The 21,429-nt window shown below is 40.0% G+C and overlaps 1 protein-coding gene across 1 annotated transcript in view; it reads right to left on the bottom strand.

The window, feature by feature from the left end:
• The window catches only part of ankrd11 (ankyrin repeat domain 11), a 156,470-nt gene that overhangs the window by 95,386 nt on the left and 39,655 nt on the right, over nucleotides 1-21,429 (bottom strand). The window contains exon 2 of the mRNA XM_041792500.1: nucleotides 12,562-12,639. The gene's annotated coding sequence lies outside the window, so the exon portion shown is untranslated. The remainder of the gene's footprint in view (nucleotides 1-12,561; nucleotides 12,640-21,429) is intronic.

Here is a 21,429-nt window from a genome sequence, read left to right on the forward strand (position 1 = left end):
TCTAAAAAATTAACTTTTTTTTTTTTTTTAAAGCTATTATTGGCTGATACTGATATACTGCCAATAATATTGTGCATGCCTAGATTTCACCATAGACCCATGAGCAATTATGCATTTGCAGGTGAAACCTCTACCACTGAAAGACAGCCAGAACAAGAAGGCAGGAGGTAAATAGTGTAAAGGGTACAACAGAGCCAGTGCATCTCACTGGGTGTGGTGACTGTACATCCCAGAAAAGGCAAGGCATTTCTGGGACAAACAAGTAAAGTGCAGGTTTGGCTGTGAGAGCAGACAGCAGAGTATATCAGAGCAGAAAAAAACAAGCTGAAGAGGGACAGCGCAGGGACAGAGCAGACAGGGAGTTCCAACATGGAGGCAGGAGCCATATGTCAGCACAGTTCAGCACACACAGACTCTGCAAGGAAAGGTCTCTCTCTCTCTCGTTCTCTCTGGTTGCTGTCGGTCTTCCTGCTTGATACTAGTAGAATTCCATGCACCTCCCATCCCCCTAACCGCACACACTTGAACACACACTCCCCACTCTGCTCCCCCTCTTCTCCGCTGCAGAGAGACGTGCAGGTTGGAAAAAGGAGGGCCAGAAGGATGAAGTGGCGTGGGAAGGGTTAAATCCAAAAAGATCCATCTGCTTCCTCGTCTGTCCTCCTGGCTGGCTGTTGGCCCCAGCCCAACTTTAACACAGCCTGCAGCCTGACGCAAAGCATAAATGCATACACACAACTGGACAGCACACACCAAAGCCACGGTGCTGACAGATTTGACCAATTTTGCAAATCGGTTTTTAAATTAATATAAAAACGGGAAAGGTTTTCCAGATGGCCTTCAACGAGATACTTATGCTCCAGGCCAAAGACCTGTACAACACATTTAAGTGAACACCTGAGAATGTCTTTAGCATTTTTGCTGCTTCTATACCAAGCAATCTAAGAGCACAAGCACCAAATAAACTGAAAAGATGATCTCATTTCAACATATACATTTTATATTATACATTGAAGGGGAAAACATAAAAGAGACTGAAGCATTTGAGTTTGCTTTGACTGAACTTGCCTAACAGAGTACATAATAAGTAGGCAGAACTAAAATTAAGTCTTTACTGAGGGTGTCTGGTGTATGTCTGTGGCCACAGTCAATGAAATGAGGGGAACAGTGACCGTGAGAAATCAGTTTGCAAACAAATATCCCAGAGGGGAAGTACATCCTCTCACGTCAACTCCCAGGACATACAGCTAGTTGGCTAATCAGCGGTGGCATTTTCAACAGCTAAACAATCTACCTGTAAATCTGTGACTGGGTGTCATCATTTGATATCTGTCCTTGGCTGAGAACTACAGTTACCAGGACCTGTTTGTTTACATTGTCTCTCAGGCTCCACTGTCAGTTAAACGTTCACTGCTCTGCCCACTCAGAAGCCTGGAGGCTAAATGAGCATTTCCGATACTTCTGCAGACATTCTTCCTTCTTTTGAATGATTTAAATGGAGGAGAGGAAAGCTGTTTATGGAGGTTAATGCCAATAACATGCCACTGATTTACTATTTAGTATACTCTTGTAAGAAAGCATTGAAATTAAGAGTTGTATCATTTTTAATTTGGTTATATTTATTCGGATAGTGACCTTACATGACACACAACCACTTCTTTTAATTGTTTACATGACAGTGCAACAAGAGGAGGATTCTTTCTCTGGTTAAAACCACAAACAGCACATCTTTCACTTCAAATTCACTACTTCCTGAAAATATATCATGTGTAAGCAAGGAAACAAAACCATTCACAGCCCAGCTGACATAATACTTTCTCCATTTATCTTGTCCATGCCTGGACATTTGGAATTGAAATCTGTGAGCCACAAAAACAGACAGCTAGCCTGACGTATGGAACAATCAAAAAACCTTAGCGTATGATCACTACTTCACTGAAGTGAACTTACATGCCTGGACCTATCCACGTACTCTGCACAGCCGGACAGCTGCAGGGAATCAAAGGCAGGAGCATAAAGGGAAGGGACAACAGCGTGCACTGCTTCATGTACCCTCATATGCTGTTGCTGAGAGGAGAGGCTGTGATGAAGGAACACCTGGTTAGGAAGAGGCCCAAACCTGCAGAACCCTTTCAGTTCTTTCACCTTTGTATGTAAACAACGCAACATAAAAACCTGTTTCCATACAGTACTCTGGACTGGATTTGCAATGGGGTGGTGACTGCAGACATACCTGTTCAGGCTGCAAATATTGAGGTGTGTGTGAGTGAACAAGAGAGGGACAGAAAGGGGTGTGCAGACTTACAGTATGCCAGACAACAAGGTCAGCTCATCCCTGGAGAGGTGTTGGCTTTCTAACAGAGTACACTTGAAACCAAGGTCACTGCTCTGTGGCAGAGAGAGGGAGACAGGACAGTGGGGCCAGACAGGGACAGCTTTGCCACATGGACTATGTATAGGTTTGAAGTGTTGTAAAGGCTAAATGATAAAAATGGGAATTTAAAGAAGTTTCTGTACTCGGGTGTCCATTTATCACATTTTACAATTAAAACACACAAACCTGCTAGTGGCCCACAAACTAGCATCACTTTCACCCTCTAAGACCAGCGCTGCTGCATACGACAAGAAGAAGCATACGTTATAAATAGATCAATAACTTTTGGACCACAAATTCTCGCCACTTACTTTTTTCCTCTGGAAGAATTTTCTTCTGCCGTTCTAATAATGCTGTTCTTTGTAGCCCTTAAGGTAGCTTTCCCAGCGAGCCTGGAACTCGGTTAACTTAGAATACTGAATATTGTTTAGCCATTTCCATCCACTTTCGATTGTTTCTAATGCTAGCTTGGCATTAGCCACCATGTTGAGTTCCCAAAACAGATGTCACATGGGCTGTACAACCAATGGCAGGCAGTTGTCACATCATGCTTTGCCAAATAGTTCATGTGTTTACGTTTAGAAATGAAGGAGAGGGCCTGTACTCATAATGGATAGAAAAAGAAACACAGAGCCAGAGATGTGGCCCTCTGTGTCACTGCAGACAGGAACTGCCATGAATAATGGCACAAAAAAAACACCAATATGAAAAAGTGCAAGGAGTTTTTTTAATAGGTAAAGATTTTGAAGACTGTTTGTCACAGAATGATAATTTTTGTCACTTTTTGATGCCCAAAAGACTGGAGAGCAAGTTTGTACAAAAAAAAGTCTTAGTCATTATTGTTTACCGTGTGCCACACATCAAACCTTTTGAGTTTAAATTTCCATTTAGTTTTTCTTTGTCTTTATAGTCCCTTTAAATTAAAATGACAATACTTCAGCACACTTATTCTTAAAGACTGGGGGTGGGGGTTACATTGCTGACTTTGGTCCTTAACTCCTGGAAGACCTGTCTACCTGTCAGATGTAAGCCACGTCTGCTTATTGACAGTGTAAATTGTAAGACCAGGTTGTCTTTAAAAATAAGGATGTTCAAAGCTTGACTTTGCGCCACAGGGTTGACGTTTTACAAGCTTTTTAAGACAGTAAGTCCAGGCGAGACAAAATGATTAAAAAACTAGCATAGGTCCAGAGGGTTAAGCCCAAGGTCTTTATAAAAACAACAAGAGATGATGAAGAAACATTTCTTCATTAGTTTTGCCTAAACCATATGAATATAAAGAAAACCCCAACAGAGCTACAAAGTACAAATGAGACTATCTTAACTTTTAACTCCTTCAGAGACCAAAACATACTCAGACAAAAGAGCCAACCATTGCCAGGAATGCACGGTATAATCAGCATGATATCAGTAGATATTAGCAGATTTTAGTTAGTTAGTCAATTAATCAGTATTGGCAGATATGAACATTTCTGACAATATGTACAGCTGATACCAAGGCTGTAAATATCAGGAGTATGTATGCATACTTTCATGAAGTTTCAGGCTTAACCAACAGACCTACACCATCTGAAGTCTTTTTCCTTGTTTATCCTCATTCTTAAACTATTAGGCTAAGTGTGTTTGAAGGACTTAAGCTGTTGGACTGAACAACATTCGTAAACAGGTATGGTATCAGTATTGGCTAAAATGAATTTGGAAATATCCACACATCATTTATCAGCATAAACCCAGTATTATTCATCTCTAACCGTCATGTATGTCATCATGGAGATCCGTCCACAAGTCTATAGTTACAGTCACGTCATCGACACGCTGCTCTTTCCTCATGACCTGTTCCACTCATATTTACTTTGGCTTAACAAACACCAATGGCTAAGAAGCTCTCTCCTTCCACAAAACTGAACATGAACATATCACCATTATCATTATTAGCAGCCTTATCTTCTCCACTCTGGTATCATCACAAATGACATATGCCAACTGGTGCTTAAAGGGCTAGGTTTGTTTGCCTTTTGAGTTTTATGTGCCTTGAAAGTTGCCATAGCTGTTGTAAAGCAGTTGTTGTTGCTGTAATTCAGCTCACTGTGCTATCACAACCAGAGCTGTGGCTAGAGAAGTTATACCCCTGAGTGCCATTTAATATTTTCTGTAACTACTACTTAACAGGTATATTTAGTCAGACAAACCCAGAAAGCTTGGTGTCAAATGTATTGCTAAATGACTTGTAGCCTCAGACAGGTAGTGCACAGCAATGACAGCCACATCGAGTACTCAAGTACTCCTATCAAGCCCGATAGAACAAGTGTGTGTTTGGTGGTGTATTCAAATTTGCACACCTTCAAACTGAACAACAAAAAAACAAAAAACAAAAAAACAAAACAAAACAAACAAACAAAAAAAAACCAAAAAAAAAAAAAAACACGCTAGCTCACTGAAAGAAAGTAAATCTCACACCTTCAGTATGAGGTTTTTTCTGGATCAGTGTGCTGTTGCAGCCATTATTGCTAAAAACTATTGAGCAGGGGTTGCAGCTGTTGACAGCCTTTATAAGACTTTTGTGTTGTTTTGATTGCATTTCAGGAAAAGCTTTGTATTCCAAAACACTGCTCTCTGATACAGCCAAAGATTAGAGCACAGTTTCCCGTAAAGTCTTCAAACGATCAAACATATGGTTGAGTTCAGCAATTCAAACTGGCTGCTAATCCAGGCTGAGCTCTTTCACACTGACATGGAGAGGAAAAAAAAACAAGGCTATGCATGTCTTTTTAGAATATTTTTCCACTGGCCTCAGGTGGATGGGATAGCAACAAGGCATTGATTTAAAAATACGGAAGTAAGTAAACCACAACACTGGCAGTATAACACCAATAAAAGATTTGTATCGGTACAACACTTTAACAAATCTGAATGCTTGTATCAGTTGTAATGCACAGCATACAGGGGCTGAATGAGGATTGTTGAATGCAGCTGGATAAGGGTTATTGGATGAAAAAACAAAACCAAACTGTGTAAGGAGGGAGGGCTACTTCAATGTTATCTTATCCTCCCCCACCTTGGACAAGGGCCTAGCAGCTCTAAAATTAGCCATCACATCTAAACACAGTCTTTGGTGTAGCTACTCTTTGATGGGAACTTGGCTCATGGCTGACACACTGAAAGCGCAAGCCGATCTCCAAATACAGAGATGAAGCCAAGAGAGTTTAAAAATGCAAACTGGAGACATGCAGTCCTTCACTGTCTCCATTTTTTCATTTACACTGCAGACATTTGGATGAGGCTTTCATCCAAAGTGACATTGAGGAGATACAGCAGGAGAATAAACTTTATATTGAAGTGCATCAGTATTGTCTGAAGGATGTAAGAATTAAATATCTAGCAACTTTTGTGCAAAACTACCCTTTGATATCTTTCTTTTTCTTCTTTTTTGTGGCAGTGTGAGATGGATTATTTTAGTGCAGTGATCTTAAAAGATTTAAAATGAAGAATACAGGTAACTGAGCAGTTTTATTCCTCATTAAATAACCATAATGACACCATATATTTAAGGTACTTAGCATTTTAAAATACTGGCTCCTCTATTCCAATATTCCTCTATCTCAAAGCTAACTATAGTAACCAAAGTAGAAGCAATCAAATAACTACAGAGCAACTGAAAGATTTTATGATAGAAATTCACCATCTTGGGGAGCTTCACTGCAAAAAAGGGAAACAAATGTGTGATTGATATTGTAGATGATTTAGAATTACAAGAATAAAGGCAGCAGATATGACTAAACAGAGGTGGTGACATGAAAACAGGCTATTTTTCAAAAACATGGGGTTCTAGTCAATGCAAGTACAAAGGAGAATACCATGGCAGTTCATAGACCACCAACATCATAGAGCAGCAGTGAGTCTAAAGCGGTTTAACCATCAGGTGCAGCGGCTGTTTGTGCGTGCGTGTATTAACATGTACTTAAGCTTGTGGAAAACAGTGGTTGGGAAGAAACCGTGACCTCCCAGCAAGAGCAGCAACAGAGAATTTGATGAAAGAAAACCAAAATACAGTGCTTTTAGAGGTACACAAACACTGCTTTTATTCATTTATTAAACCACATTGTTTGTATTTGCAGTGAAAAGCAGATGGGGTTACAGTGTATGGCATGTTTCCAGGATGGATGTTTTTTCCATCAAGAAAGCACATAGGGTTTGCAGCAATATAAGGCCTCCAACTCCCCCATACTTCAGCTATAAATAGCCAAATCCCTAAATAATAATAAACAAGAGAGAAATATCCACATGCACCAACAGTCTGAACTACATAAACTGTTGTAGCAGAGATTTCTGATGGTTACAGATTCTCAGCACAAAAGATGGACAACTTGTTGAAGGTGCTACTAGCACTGTTGTGGGTGTTTTGAAAAAAACATCTTACAAACTTATAATCATATCAGGAAGAAGAACATTTTTGGTCCCCTGATTTCTTAAAGGTGCTAAATGGGTCAGGCCTACTCTTCATCCTAAACAGCTAGTGCTGTTCCCTCCTCTCTCATTTTAGCACTAAAATCCTTTTCCTGTCTCAGAGCAGTAAAATTCCCAACTCTTCAGAGAAGAATGCTGTAAGAAGTGCACAAAGCCCCACTGCGTTGCACTATATCCTTTCCCCCTCACACTTCTGCGGGTTACCTTTGCATTCACTGAGTGCTAACTGTTCTGAACCTCCATTACACAGAGTCCATTGACCTCGCAATCCCACCCTACTAACAGTGGCAGACGCCAGGTAGGGAAGAGCGTGTGTGTGGTAGAAGAGCTCAAAAACATGGAATTAAACCATATCACAACCTGCTAACCTTGAGAAATTTCACACTGAATTTTGACAGCCCTCCTGAAATGACCTCTAACCCCCCATGTCACCTCCAGGCATGCTGATGTGGAGCTCCCAGACAGGCGATTCATGCATCGTACAGCATTCCCTCACTTCCCATCTCCCTGAAACTGTACGACCTATGGCAGACCTCAAATTCCTCTGCCTAAGATGTGAACTCCCCACCATTCAGCTTGCTATTAGCGTATTTCTCTGCACTACACGCCACAGTGCCTCGCCTGTTCCCTGCAAACAGACTCCTTCTATACAGCATCAGTATGCAGGCTGCCAGAGGGGGAGGAGGAGGAGCAGCAGAGGGGAGGAAGAAGGGAAGGCTGGGAAAACAAAGCCTCTATAGTCGTCTCTCCAGCCGGGCCAGGCCGAGCCGAACTAGTGGGGGCGAGTTATGTAATGTGACTGGCAGGGCCCACTTTCCTGTTCAGAGCTGCTGCACACACTAATCCCCACTGAGGAACAAGCCCCTCTTTAGAGGAGGGGGTGGGGATAGAAGGGGAGCTTTGAGGGAACCAGAGGAGAAGGTGTGATTACAAGAATTTTAGCCCTTCATCTGCACCAAATTTAACACACCGACACCTCTCCTCTCAGCTCCTCTGCGCAGAGATAACTCAGTATTCAGTACTGCTGAAGGAGGCAACATTGGCCATACAACAAGCCTCTGTATAGTGTGTTATAAAGATACACATTTTGTCTTCCAGTATCATATTAGATGAAATACAAAGTTATGCTGGTCATAACTGACACAAAGCCTTGGTCCATTAGGACCTTACTGATTGGCTGTCATTAATGGGTAAATATAGGCTCTAAAGATATTTATCTTTATTGGTGTAAAGTGTGTATTTTCAGAAATGTGAATATATGATAACATCTGCACAAAAATAATGCACTTCACAATGCATGGGTGTTAACAAATAGTGCTACTGCATAGGTAGCTTAGCTCAAAGAGTGCTCAAATTTGCATGGTTTACAATATTCTGAGTACTTGTTACAGTGGTCGGACTTTGGTCCTCTACTGCATGTAATCCCAACCTGTTTACCTTCAGCTGTCTGGTCAGATAAAAGCAAATGCAGAAAACAATAATCCAAGAAAGCATTAACACTGTGTCACATATAAATATCTGAGTTGTAATTTCCATTTAGTTTTTCTTTTTTTGTATCCTGTTTTAATTTAATTAATGTTACTGCAGCAGACATATTCTTAAAGCCCAGGTTGTCCTGAAAAAAGGATGTTTAGAGCTTGACTGTGCACCACAGGGTTGATGTTTTACAAGTGTTTTAAGATGTGAAGTCCAGGCAAGACAAAATGGTTAAAAGATAGTTTAAGGCTCAGAGGGTGCAACCGATGTACCAGTACAAAGTGCAGCAGCCCTCATTACCCAGTGTTGCCTGACATGATCATAAATTTGTCTCATTTGTTGTATATTCCAAGGGGCTGCTTCAATGCTTGAAGTATGCAGAGTTACAGAGCACTGTAGACCAGGCTGGTGGCATAACATTTCAACAGCTGTTCTCCCTCATTAGCTCACAATCCTGCATTTAAAGTAAACAGAGGTATGATGTTGAGTAAATCTAAATCCCGGTCAGAGTACAATGACTATCCAGTGTGGGCCCTTGGGGAAGGTCCGTAATGCCACGAACACCTGTCCCAGATGTACGTCACTTTGGACAAAAGCATCTGCCAAATTGCATTGTAACATTGTAAATAAACCACGTGAACCCCTGGCTTGATTGAAGACTCCTCAGTTATAGACAACAAGCGACCAGTAAAGATATGCAGCAGAACGCACAGGCTGTGGGTCCATACCCCACAACAATCACTATCGGCTGGCTGACGCTAAAATTTCACATGATCCATCCACACAGTGATCCACACATTAAGCAGACCCTGGAGCAAATCACTCCCTTTCTACTCAGTCTTTCAAGTTCCAGAAGCGCCACTTTTCTGTGCGTAAGACACGTACTAGGTCTATTCACAGCAGAGACCGCCGGCAAAATAAGTCAACCCCCATAGAGCAGACTGATCCAAACAGGAGAAAGGAGTTTTCTGTCCATTTAAAAAAAGGACACAACACAGAGACTCTCAACTTTGTATCATCGCTATGTCAACATTACAGAGGTAACTCAATGTCATGACAAAGAAAAATTAACGTTTAAGCTGGAAACACCTCAGGATTTCATATGAAACCACACATTCTGTCTAGAAAACATAAAGCTTTAACTTCCTGACGAAGTCACCCATGACAGAAGCAAATAAAAAAAATCATGAAATGCTTTTAAAGTGATCACCAAATCAACTTCATAAAGGCAGTTTAATTTGTTGTTTACAAACTATTCTTGTGTGAAATCTAATCTTTCTATGATCTTGTGATCTCTCAGGCCAGGGTACATCAATCTAACATAGCTGGGACCCAATAAATGGAAAATCTATGTGCATGTAGTTGGCACAATTCAGACATTGATTTTTTCATGAAGTTTTTAAAAAGCTTCTGGTGCAAAGTCAGCAAATGTTATTTGGTGTAGTAAGAGCATTTTACTGTGCCACATTATAAGGTCAAGTTTCAGCAAATTCTGCTCAACAATCTAATTAAAGCATCTCTGCAATAAAGCACAGGAGAACGTGTCTGGAAAGGACATTCAGAGACCACCATGCACATCTCCTATATTATAACATTATAATGACTCAATATTCACACTTTAAAGCCAAAGCAGTGCACACACATAACCCAGATAGGGAGATGGTAGACACCTATGGTTTAATGAGGCTGAGAGGAAGTGGCACAGTCACATAGTGAAAGAGAAACACAGGGTGAAGAAAAGGACAAGCAATCAACAAGCACTTGAGTCTGTTCTTGTAACCACAGAGACCAGGTGGAGGATTTAATGCTGTTAAAAATAAGAGTCTGATTCTGATTTACTTAGCTGCTTGCCTGGAAACCATGTGACTGGCATCACATGAGGAGAGGGAGGAGGAGAGTGGCAGAGGGTTTATGTGTGAGTGTGTGCGTGCATATGTGAGTCCAGCCCCCATAGGCACACACGCACACAGCATGTACTCCACTCCTGGCACCATAATAAGCTTTGTGATCGGTTTCCTTGGTTTCCACCGACAGTAAGCAGATATAGGCTGCTCGGAGAGGTAAACAGTAGCAGCTCTTGCTGGTGCACAGCCACAGGCACACAGACACAAGAGAGGTGGGTGGGAGGAGAGTAAGAGCGCTGGAGACAGAGGGAGAGAGATGAATTCATGCAGAGGAAGAGAGGGATGAGCTAGTGTTGCAGCAGTTGGTCAGGGCTATATTTAAAAACAGATCAGCTCGTTTAGCGTATGTATTTTTTCAACGATCCATTAACCTCTCTTAAAATCCAGAGATGGATCTTTACATACATTTTTGCATCGGCATCTGCATGATGTGCAAAATGGTATAATTTCAAATTTTAGTTTTTTAAACATGCATAAAGATGTTGTTTGAATGTATACTGCAATGTAGGGATAGCTGGCTGTATTAGCCAAGCTGAGTTACGACACTCTCTCAAATCCATATGACATTAGAGTCAATGCAAACCTGCAGAAGTTGAAAGGATCTGTTGTGACTCATACTGGTTAAATGGCCCTGGCCAGTCAAGAAAACACGACTACGAGTGAATGACAGTAATCACAGTAATCCGAGTAAAATGAGTAAAAATGGTGTATTCTGCATCTTTTAGTTCCTGAGTAGCCAACATGAGCTCACCTGGTGTCTGTAGATACACTGCTAATGTCAAGACAAACAAAATGGAAGAATCAGTCATTTAATTGTCATTTTCTGCTTTTCCTGTGCTCAAAATATTTAGTCAGTTCTTTGTAGTACAAAAATGGTACTGGCTGTCCATGTGCAATAATTTTAGCTCTACTAATTTGCAGGTTAAGAACTTAAAAATAGTCATATTTACACTAACATTTGCATATAACCTGTGCACATTGCAAGTATTTGGCCAAAAAAGTGCATCTAAAACAATTACACATTCATGACAACAACAGAGTTGCTCACTTAATGTTCTAAGAACAGACTTAGGCTCCCAGGATCAATTCAAAGAAGCACTTTATCCTCACCTTCTGCTGGCGTCATGAGCGAAGCCTGTTCAAACACTCACCACTGCTAACGCTGCTTTTTAAAAGACACTCTTTTACTATTGTGATTCACAGATTGAACACTAGACTGCCTCAATTTTTTCTCTTAATGTGCCTCAGCATATTTTAATAATATCCTGTCAGTTACAGAAAAGACTATTTAAAAAAATAATGTATATATGTGCTAATTTTACCCCTCTGGGACTGACAAGGCTCTGCACCAAAGGATGTCTATGATGGCAATTTCAAAGTAAAAGTTGTGTCTGAGCACGTTCAATACTGAATGTTTGAACTGTAACACTTTCAGCAGTAAATGCATGTTAGACAAACATTTTTCTATGCTTCTGATTTAAGATTCTACATGCAACAGACATTCAGCAGTATTCACAGTGAAGATGATATATTTATACTCTATGTGTGTGCAGTGCATTTGCGAGTGAGACAGAGAGGGTAATGGAGGGCTTTTGTTGGACACATGCTAGTTCTGCACTACAGAAGCGCTGACCTACTTTTCAGAGTCTCTAACGCACACACATACACACAGAGACACACTGCCTCTGACAAAGGGACAGGAAAACAGAGGTTAGGCATGCACTAAGCCCTGTTCTTAATACATGCATTCCAGTGGATAGAGTTCAATGCTGCTGTGCTTTCAGCCTGCCTGTTGGTACAAGAAACTACTGCATACACAGTCTCCTGCATGACTGACAATAAAGGGCAGAGTCTGATGCTTGTAGTATGCAATCACACATGTATACAAGTTCTCTCAAGTACGGGCCGTCTGCCTTTAAAACAGCCTTACCGAAAAGATACTGTCCTGGTATTTGGGATAAGTAAGGGCTGGTTGGGTTTTCACATGTTCAGGGATTGCAACTGTATCATTTGATAAGCTAAAGAAAATAATATGACACTTATTTCTACAAGTGCTATCCAGCGCGCACCCCATAAACTCTGACAGTATGCTAGAGCTTCAAAACAAGCCAAAATGTCTTACATGGTAAAATAATGTACACTATAAACAGATGAAAAAGGATAAAAAACATTAATATGCAAATGTGACATTTGGATTTCTATGTTCACAAGGATGCATAAACTCAAGACTGGCTTGTGTGCAGCATTGCATACCATGAACCACACTTGCTAGCCCAATCAGTCAAAGGATAGCCACACAGCAGGGGGGCTATAATTTCAAAAAGATGTTATTTGTCAGCTTACCGATTCCATGGCTGTGGGAGAATGTTAGTGGGCTAAATCCAACAAGAAAAACTCCTGCCGCTGCAGATCCACAGATTCCTGAAAGACAAGATGAAAACAATACCAAGCATTAATTACTGCGATAGTACAAGTAGTTCACCTGCCTCATAGGGGATGGGTATTAGGGTGGAAGCAGAGTCATGCCTCTGCTCCAAACATCAGAGCTATCACAGACCTCTGGGAAGGTAAGAATGGCCAATAAAAGAGTATCATACAGAGAGACTGGTATGCAGGGATGCATTTGGTCCCCTTTCTGTTTCAGCAGCCCCCAACTGGCCACAGCAACCTTTGTCCAAATAACTCCACAGTGCTCCTATTAAAGTTAACACGTCCTACCTGCTGAAGAACCACAGATGTTGGCTGTGGCAGGCAAAAGTTAAAGGTCATCTGACATTTTGATGGATAGGATGATCTACCATTAATAAATGTGCATGTTTTCCCAGTGTGGTTCATTTCACCAATTAGCTCTGATCAAAAAGTCATCCTGCAAAAGCTGCATTTCCAGTGAGTGCTGTGGTTCAGTGACAAGCTCAAAAAAGCAGCAAAGTAACCAATCCATACCACTGTACTTCTTGGTACCCTTCCACTGGGGTACCAAGCCCACCTCTCCGGCCCTAAAGAGTGAGCTACACTCACTGCAGTCTGTTGATTAGTCAAGAGAACCTTTACCTGCCCTGGGACAGCAGTAAAAACAGACAAACAAAACCTGCCATGATATGAGCAGCTTTTCTCCCTCATTTTGGCATAAACATGCTCTGATAACAGTGGTTTACTATTTAGCAAATAAATCTTGTGGGATGCCGGCTACTAAGGCTGCTCGATTATGGCAAAAATCCTAATCACGAATATTTTGATTGGTAATGCTCAGAATTACGTTTACAAAACATGACTACTACATGATTATACAACATTTGCATCACATGCATTTATGAAACCTAGACAACACTTTGGGAAAAAAAGGAATAAAGAAAATTAATGAGTGAAAGAACTCATCAGTATAATAAAATGAAGCAATACAATAACAGAAGAAATTTAAAAAACTGTTATGACTAAAATATAAGAAAAAACCCTGAAACATTTACCACATAACAAAACCAATGGACAACACAAGCTACCCAGCATGCAGCACAGTAATGGTATAATCCCAATTAGTGTGTTTTTATAATTGTCGGAAGTTAAAATCATGATTGAAGTTGAAACTCGGTTAATTTCCCAACCCTACCTAATGGGTTACACTGAAAATACAGCCATGGTGATCTGTCGTTTGCAAATGAGCTGGTTCTAAGAGCCAGCTCTTCAATATGAATGACAGAAACTGGCCCCCATTTGAGAGCAGTTTCCTTTCTTCCCCATTAATGTTGTTCTTTGAAATGTGTGAAAAAGCCAAAATGGTACCATATTAAGAGCTGACTGGGAGCCCAAAGACCAGCTCTTATTACCATATTGAGCAAAAGCACCTGGATCTCTAAAAAGAGTCAGCATTTCCATCACTACGGAGGAGGATGGACAGACCTGGCTAACAAAACAAACAGGATCACTATTGTACAAAACCATGCCAAACTGGACTGAACTAAACTGGCCTGCATGGTGGAAACACAGCTTATGTGCCACGTCCCGTATCTGGAAACTCCAGTTCATTTGATAAACACAGGCAAAATGGAACAACCACAGATTGTTATAGCTGCACTCAAAGTTTCAATTCAACACATAAGTTTAGTTTGAATGTAGGAATTCACCATGAAGATTTTTTTTATTTTCAAATGTAACTTCAATACCTACACTTGAGCTGTAAAACAAGCAAGCTTTAACTAGCACATTTTAAAATCTGTGAACTGAGGTAGTGATGTTGGTTGCACAACAACATTTAGCTAGGTTAGCTGCCATTATGTAACATTAGCATTAGCAGTACCCAGTTTCAACCCCAGGTCAACATTATTTAATCAAACGCAACACAGGGGAGCCCAATTATAAGAGTCAGAGAGAGTCAGCATCCCCGTCTTGCTTATGTTCCCAACCTTTACGGCCAGTTGCCCTTCCCCCAATCCCTCCCTAGCTATGAGGGCAAGGGTTTATCAGGATTTAGGAGTCAGGACATGGGGAGGGGGGTTATTTAACAGAGGGCCAGTGTTGGGCTAGACTGGTGACATTCCAGACTCAATATGAACCCACATTTGTTCCATCAATCTGGTATTAATACATCACAAGGGGACTGAAGACTAACGGTTATTATTGTCTAGCTGCCAGGTTTAACATGCTTTAAAAAAGACAGTGTCTTACAACAGCAACAGCCATTCTGCACAAACATATATACATATATATATATATATATATATATATATATGTGTGTGTGTGTGTGTGTGTGTGTGTGTGTGTGTGTGTGTGTGTGTTTGTGTGTTTAATAGTTATTTTTAAGTGGTACGCTACATCTTTGCAAGATGATCATACCACAGAAGAACTAGATAGAGGATTCAACAGTGAAGAGTACAAAGGCTTATAGTATAGCCAGGGTGGCAGGTGGATACAAGGGACAGGATTAAGGCCAGACCTTACTAGGATGGCCTTAGTGGTAAGGAGGATGATGATGGTAGGATGCGTATTTGTTGTTTGTACTGAAGTGGAACCTGTGGGGCTTTCCCAGCGGGAAGCACAGGATTGAGGGATTGTAATAATCCAGCCAGGAAGCAGAACAACACCCCCCACAAACAGAGTTTTGAAGGCAACATACAGACCATCGTCTTTGATGATGATCTACAAAAACTTGAAAGAGGCCAAGCAGTAACCACGGCCTGTGCAAAATAAACTGCAAGGTAACACCAAAAAGCATAACAGTGGAAGAATTCGAAAACCTTAGTAGACCAAGGTTAGTCCTCAACCCAAGGCTACCAGCTGAACATGGAAACAGGAGCACTGAGTTTGCACTGAGTTGCACAAGATTTCCTGGCATAAAAAGACGCTGGTAAGAAAGCTATCTACAAAGAAAAAATAATAACCAGTTTTATTATCAAATCAAGTTTCTACACTGATGTTTCAATATGGAAATTGCAGCCCTGGACAAAACAATCACATCATGTTTTTTTCAGAGACAATTCAATAAATGTGCAGACTCATAAGTGCAAGTAACGGATAAAAATATTATTCTAACATTGGAATTCTGTTCTGTTTATTCAGTGCAAAGGTCTTTGCACACTGATCTGGAGCCAAAATCCCCCAAACAATACATCACACACTCAAACCTTACACACAGAGTCTGTTGCGTTTTATTTGTATTGACTATGAAAAACTAAACAATGTGGCAAACTGTTTTGTACTGCAACAAAAATAAGCAGTAAGGATGAGCCTGTGGCTCTGTCACTCCTTAAAAACACACTGGATTCATCCCTCCTGATAGATATCTCCATACGGCCGCTCAGGTGTCATAGAACTGTGCCAAGTTTGAGAGATGGAGAGCAACCTTTTAATTCAGGCTCTGTTATATAGCTATGAGTACAAACTCATGCCTTTATCTGTTATATACTATGGTTGATATCCACATAACACAGGCAAATCACAGTGTTTAAGGTGGGGTTTCAGTGTTACGGAGGGAGAGACAGAGGAAGGTGTGAGCGAGCAAGAGAGAAGGAAGCAGCAGGTGCGTTCTGATGAGTTAATCACCTACCTAAATTACTTGGACAGATATGAAAAACACTAAAAATTTAACCCGTTTCAGAAAAAATAATGATGGATGAAAGTTTCTGCATCAGTGTGGGATTATGATATCAATTTTCTTTTTTAACATACAAAAATGATAAAACTTTTCAGGGCACTGTACACCTCATCTTCATGGACACTCAAAGACAATGTACAGAACACATGTCTCGGAGCCTAAAAAGTCACATGACATGAATCACACTTCTGACAACTTAGTTAAAGACATATACATCAAGAAGCAGCTGCTTTTCTCAAGGTCAAATTTAACCCTGTTAAACAGGTTTATTAAGTCGACAACTTTACAACGAAGGGACCCACATGTTTAACCAGTTTTGCAGTTGTACAACTAAGTGCAGTATCATGAGGGCTTTTGATTTAAAATGTGCAACACTGTCCATATTTCTTAAATAATTATGTGCAGTCCAACTTGTGAGCGCTGGCTTTAACTATGCATTTCAGAGAAGCTTTTCAGAAAAGGTTTACAGGAACACCTGTGCCTTCAACACTCCAACATGTCATATCTACCACATCTTCAGCACAACCAAAGTCATGTTTTCATTATAGTATCGCCATTGTATTTATTCACATGTCACATTTTTCAGCTTTGTTGTAACAATATTAGGGGTGTAAAAACATCTTTACATGCACACACTATGTGAAGAATAACAGCGCCATCATCATGCATCCTCGTTTTTGCATCCACTTCCCTTAATAGGATGTGTGAAACAAAAATGACTGGGTGGCATTGATGGGAAAATAGTAACATTTGCATCCCAGCTTCATTACTTTGACAATACAAGGGCAGAATTAAAGTGTGACGTGTGTGTTGCATAGGTAAAATTTGACAAAACGTCAGTGTTTTGCAGTGAAGATGCTGCTTGCAATGCACACTGAAGGGTTGCAAAAATGCAGTGGATAACGAGGGCGACTGCACTTGCGGTCATGATAGCACATTCTAAGCATTTCATCCTGAACCAGTAAACAGAATGCAGCCAAACTTAATTTTCTGTATCATCTTTATCATTTATGTCATAACTGTGTGGAGGACTAACCCAAAGAAACAACCACCAGTGCTGAAACCCATTTCAGCAGCCCTCTAGTGAAATGCATTGCCTCCACTGTATGTGAAGCTGAGGCCAAACATTCAGCATCATCATGCATAATTACAGCACATTTCTACTTCTGCATCACCATGACAACATATCTGCATGTTTAATTCTTCTGCTTGATCACTGGACGTGTCCCTGTTATCTAACGGCTGAAATATCAGCAGAGCACTTAACTACTCTCTTCACAGCATCGGAGGTGTTACCAGGTGTGTGTAAGGAACAAAACAGCTAGAAAGAAACCTTCAACAAGACTCAGATGCCGCCTGTGATGCTGGCAGACTGCAGATGTAGAAATACATTAGAACACATGATAACAGATTTTTGCTGATATCTGACATTTCCATACTTATCGTAGTCAATACTGTTATATACATACCAAGTTTCATCTGCCTTTTTTAGTGCTACAACAGTACTGTACAGACAGTATGTTTTGTTGAATAAAATTCTGCCCCGTTTTTTATGGAGCTTACACTTTAATTCCTCCCAATTAAACAGCAGGGTAGTTTCCTGAAACAATCAAGAAGAAGTGCTTGAACTAAACCAAAGAAGACACTCTTCTTCAAGAGTGTTTTTTTTTTTCTTTCTTTTTTTTTTTTTTTACAGCAGAGACGTTATGCATTGCATATCATCCAATCATTCAAGCGGCATATTTTTGGAATAGTGTACAAAAAATAACATATTTTGTTCATTTTTGTATATTTTCTTGTTAAATATAAGAATTACATAAAATTATCATTCCTTTTAATACAACAGTTCATATCAAATTTGCAAAATGAGTCAAAATCATCACAATTACGTATTTTTTCAAAATTGTTCAGGCCTAGTTTAATCTAATGTTGTGTTGACTACAGTTTAGAAATAGTTATTGTTTATTTTTGTTTGAAAATACATGAGATGAGGAATTTAAGAAATATTGTACTAAATTGCAATTGCAATATTGGGTAAAAAAACTGCAATTAGATTATTTTCCCAAATCGTTTAGCCCTGATCTTAACTCCATTCCAAGTTAAATGTTCTTCAGTGGTGGAGTTATTTGACAGTGTAAAGGCATTCAGTGTTAACCCAGCATGCATTGTGTGTTCAGGTGCATTTTAGATGTTTTTATATATATTTATATGTATTTAGACATGTTTAGATGTCTCCTGGTGTGCAGTTATCACCTCTGGGATTCATCTGGTCAGGTTTCTGGTTGATTTATGTTGTTTCTCATGTTACACACATCTCCAACATGGGTGACATTGTCCACTGAGTAACCCACTTCCCACATGCGACCTGCAGAAAAGGGTGATGAGTTGATTTCCATCAAATGATGATTCTGGACTCTGTATTTGACTCTCTGCTCTATTCTTTCTGGAAAAAAAACTAATTGTCAGTACAGTACAGTAACACTTGTTAGTGTTAAATAGAAAATTTTAATCTACAAAAAAGCCAATAATGACACTTAACTAGTGGTAAGGTATCAACTCTCCAAAAAGAGTCAAATCAACTGTGAGAAGTTGTGAAAGTGAAAGTGTTGGAATTAACTCTGACAGTGTTAATTTGAGTATGCAGATTTTGAGGTGTAGTTTAGCCCTTGGAGCATATTTTAAAGTTTAAGGAATGAGCATGAAAAAAGTAAAAAAAAGATAAAATAAAATAAAAAATTTTGCTCAGGTATGTCTTTTGATTCTGTTTAAGACTCTTTAAAACTCTTTTGGAGGGGTGGTTTGCCACCCCAGCATGACCCCCCACCTCTCAATGAAAAAGCATCAGTGTTTCCCATACATAGGTTATACTTGGGCAGGCAGCCCAGGTAAAGTAAAATGACGAGCTATTTTGGAATTTTAATATTTTCTGCTGACTACACCTGTTTTGAGCCTACTTCACCCTGCACGTCGGCTTCGATACGCTTCCCCATCCTGACGAGGATTTGAAAACACATATTAGGTTAATCTCTTCAGTACGAGCCTGGATTTTAGTGTGGGATTTCACACACAAAATATTAAATTCCCACAAGTCCTCTCTCACAATGTTGGAAAATCCTGCGTTAATTTATGAACCAACACTGATTTTAACAGTGCGAAAGGTTTTGGAAATGAATAATTAAGGAAATGGTAATAGGTCACAGCAGAATACACGGCAGAAGTCTGGATGAGTTGCACAGCAGCCCACCCTCATTTGCAATAAACACACACATAGATAGCGACCAGAGAGTGACCTGCTACGTAACCAATACAGGTGTAGTTACTGACATGGCAGTCATCCTCAATCAATTATCTCATCCAAAATCTCCCCTTTCTCCACAAACTTTGCACGCCTGTTGTAGTGTCTGCTGCACTTTGTATCCTGAAATGACACGAATGAGGCTTGTCCTCAAAAATGATCACAACAAGCACTTAAAAATTACTTTGCAAGTGGTTAATAAAGAAATGTATCAAACATAGACAGGGTCCGACATTAATGGTTGCCCGAATGCCCTGGGCAACTTCAAAAAGCCAATGGGCAAGCAAAACTTGTGAGGACTTGCCCGATCGGGCAAGCACGACTGTGAGCTTTTCTATTCATTAATTTTATTATTTTCCTCTTTCGTTTCTGTTACTACGGAGCCCCCGAGTAGCCAGATGCAGTGTGTCGCTGCCTCTATTGGCTGAGCAAGTCTGCTGACGAGCAGACAGCTGCACAAACTAACTAACCTTTATGAAGGTAAACATTGTCATCAGTAAAGATTCATGGTAGGTCACATCAATAAATCTGTTACCCACATGAAGAAGACAGGCTTTAACTTCCAATTTTAAACGTTTCTTATTTCAAATCCATATTTTATTACTGTCTGATGCACTCGACGGCAGAGCCTGTGTAAGAGAAGAGAGCAGAGGAAGTCCGCCGATGGTGCATCTCTTCAGTAAGCTCATTCAATAAGGTGTGCTGTTTAACCTGAAGCTTCCCATTTCCTCGTTTAAACATTTTCTCCAGCCACATCCTGCCGTTACTCTCTCACACCCATATCTTACGACAATTATGCCAATGCGCGTCATCAATGAGCATAACACACACGGATCACACGTGGCGATAACGTCATATCTAGAGAAAGTTGTCCAAACGTGGGTGTTTTATTTGATCTTTAATGCACTAATGATCATAAATATTGTCAAAAGAGCAGAAATATAAAACCAAAGCTCCAAAATGAGGCAGGGTGAAACGATGTGTCTGGAGAGCTGCAGATGTGAAGCAGGGCTGGTTTTAGTCATTTTGAGGCCCAGGGCAAAGACCAATATGAGGCCCCTCCCCCTTTTACTAAAGGATTAATAATGAGTGGAAAAAAATAGAAAGCATCTCTTTTATGTTAATAAAGCCACAGAACTCCAGTAAATGCCCACAGTGTGAGATATAAATAACCAAATAGCCAACCATAATTCCTCATTTTCTTTGAAAAGCATCTCAGAGCTCAAACTCAGCACATTCTAATATCTTAAAAAAGGGCCAGTCCAGGTCGAACTTTCATAATGCTGGTATTGGGCCAAAAATTGGTATCTCCAAAATGACCACTTTTTTAGGGAATGGAAAGTTTAAAATTTACACAAATGAAATAGGCTAAATATGATTTATAAAAACAAATTAAATTCATGAAAAATTCAGATACAAGGTTTTAGCCTGATGTCAGTGATAAATAAAATAAATACATGCTCATTATCAGTGACATATTGGTTCTTCTGACTTTATACAGACATTTGTATCCCATTTAACCTCATAATTATCCACCAGTTCACTGTTTTAGTTCATTTCAACTACAGATTAACTGATCTATTATCTACCTTACATACCCGGTTTATATTGTGACTCTCACTTAAGTATTTTTTAGACAATGTGGCTCTTTGGGACATAAGGTTGAGGACCACTGAGCTAACTGTTACAGTTACAGGGTGGAACTGTGAAATAGCACTTTAAAGGGGCACTATGCAGTTTTGGGGAAGACATTTTTAATCAAACAAGAAAAATCTTAATTGGTTGATTTTCACATGTCAGCAAAATTTCTTCAGTTTCATGATGAATAAAC

The sequence above is a fragment of the Cheilinus undulatus genome, linkage group 1, assembly GCF_018320785.1.
Source record: "Cheilinus undulatus linkage group 1, ASM1832078v1, whole genome shotgun sequence".
NCBI classification, from domain to species: domain Eukaryota; kingdom Metazoa; phylum Chordata; class Actinopteri; order Labriformes; family Labridae; genus Cheilinus; species Cheilinus undulatus.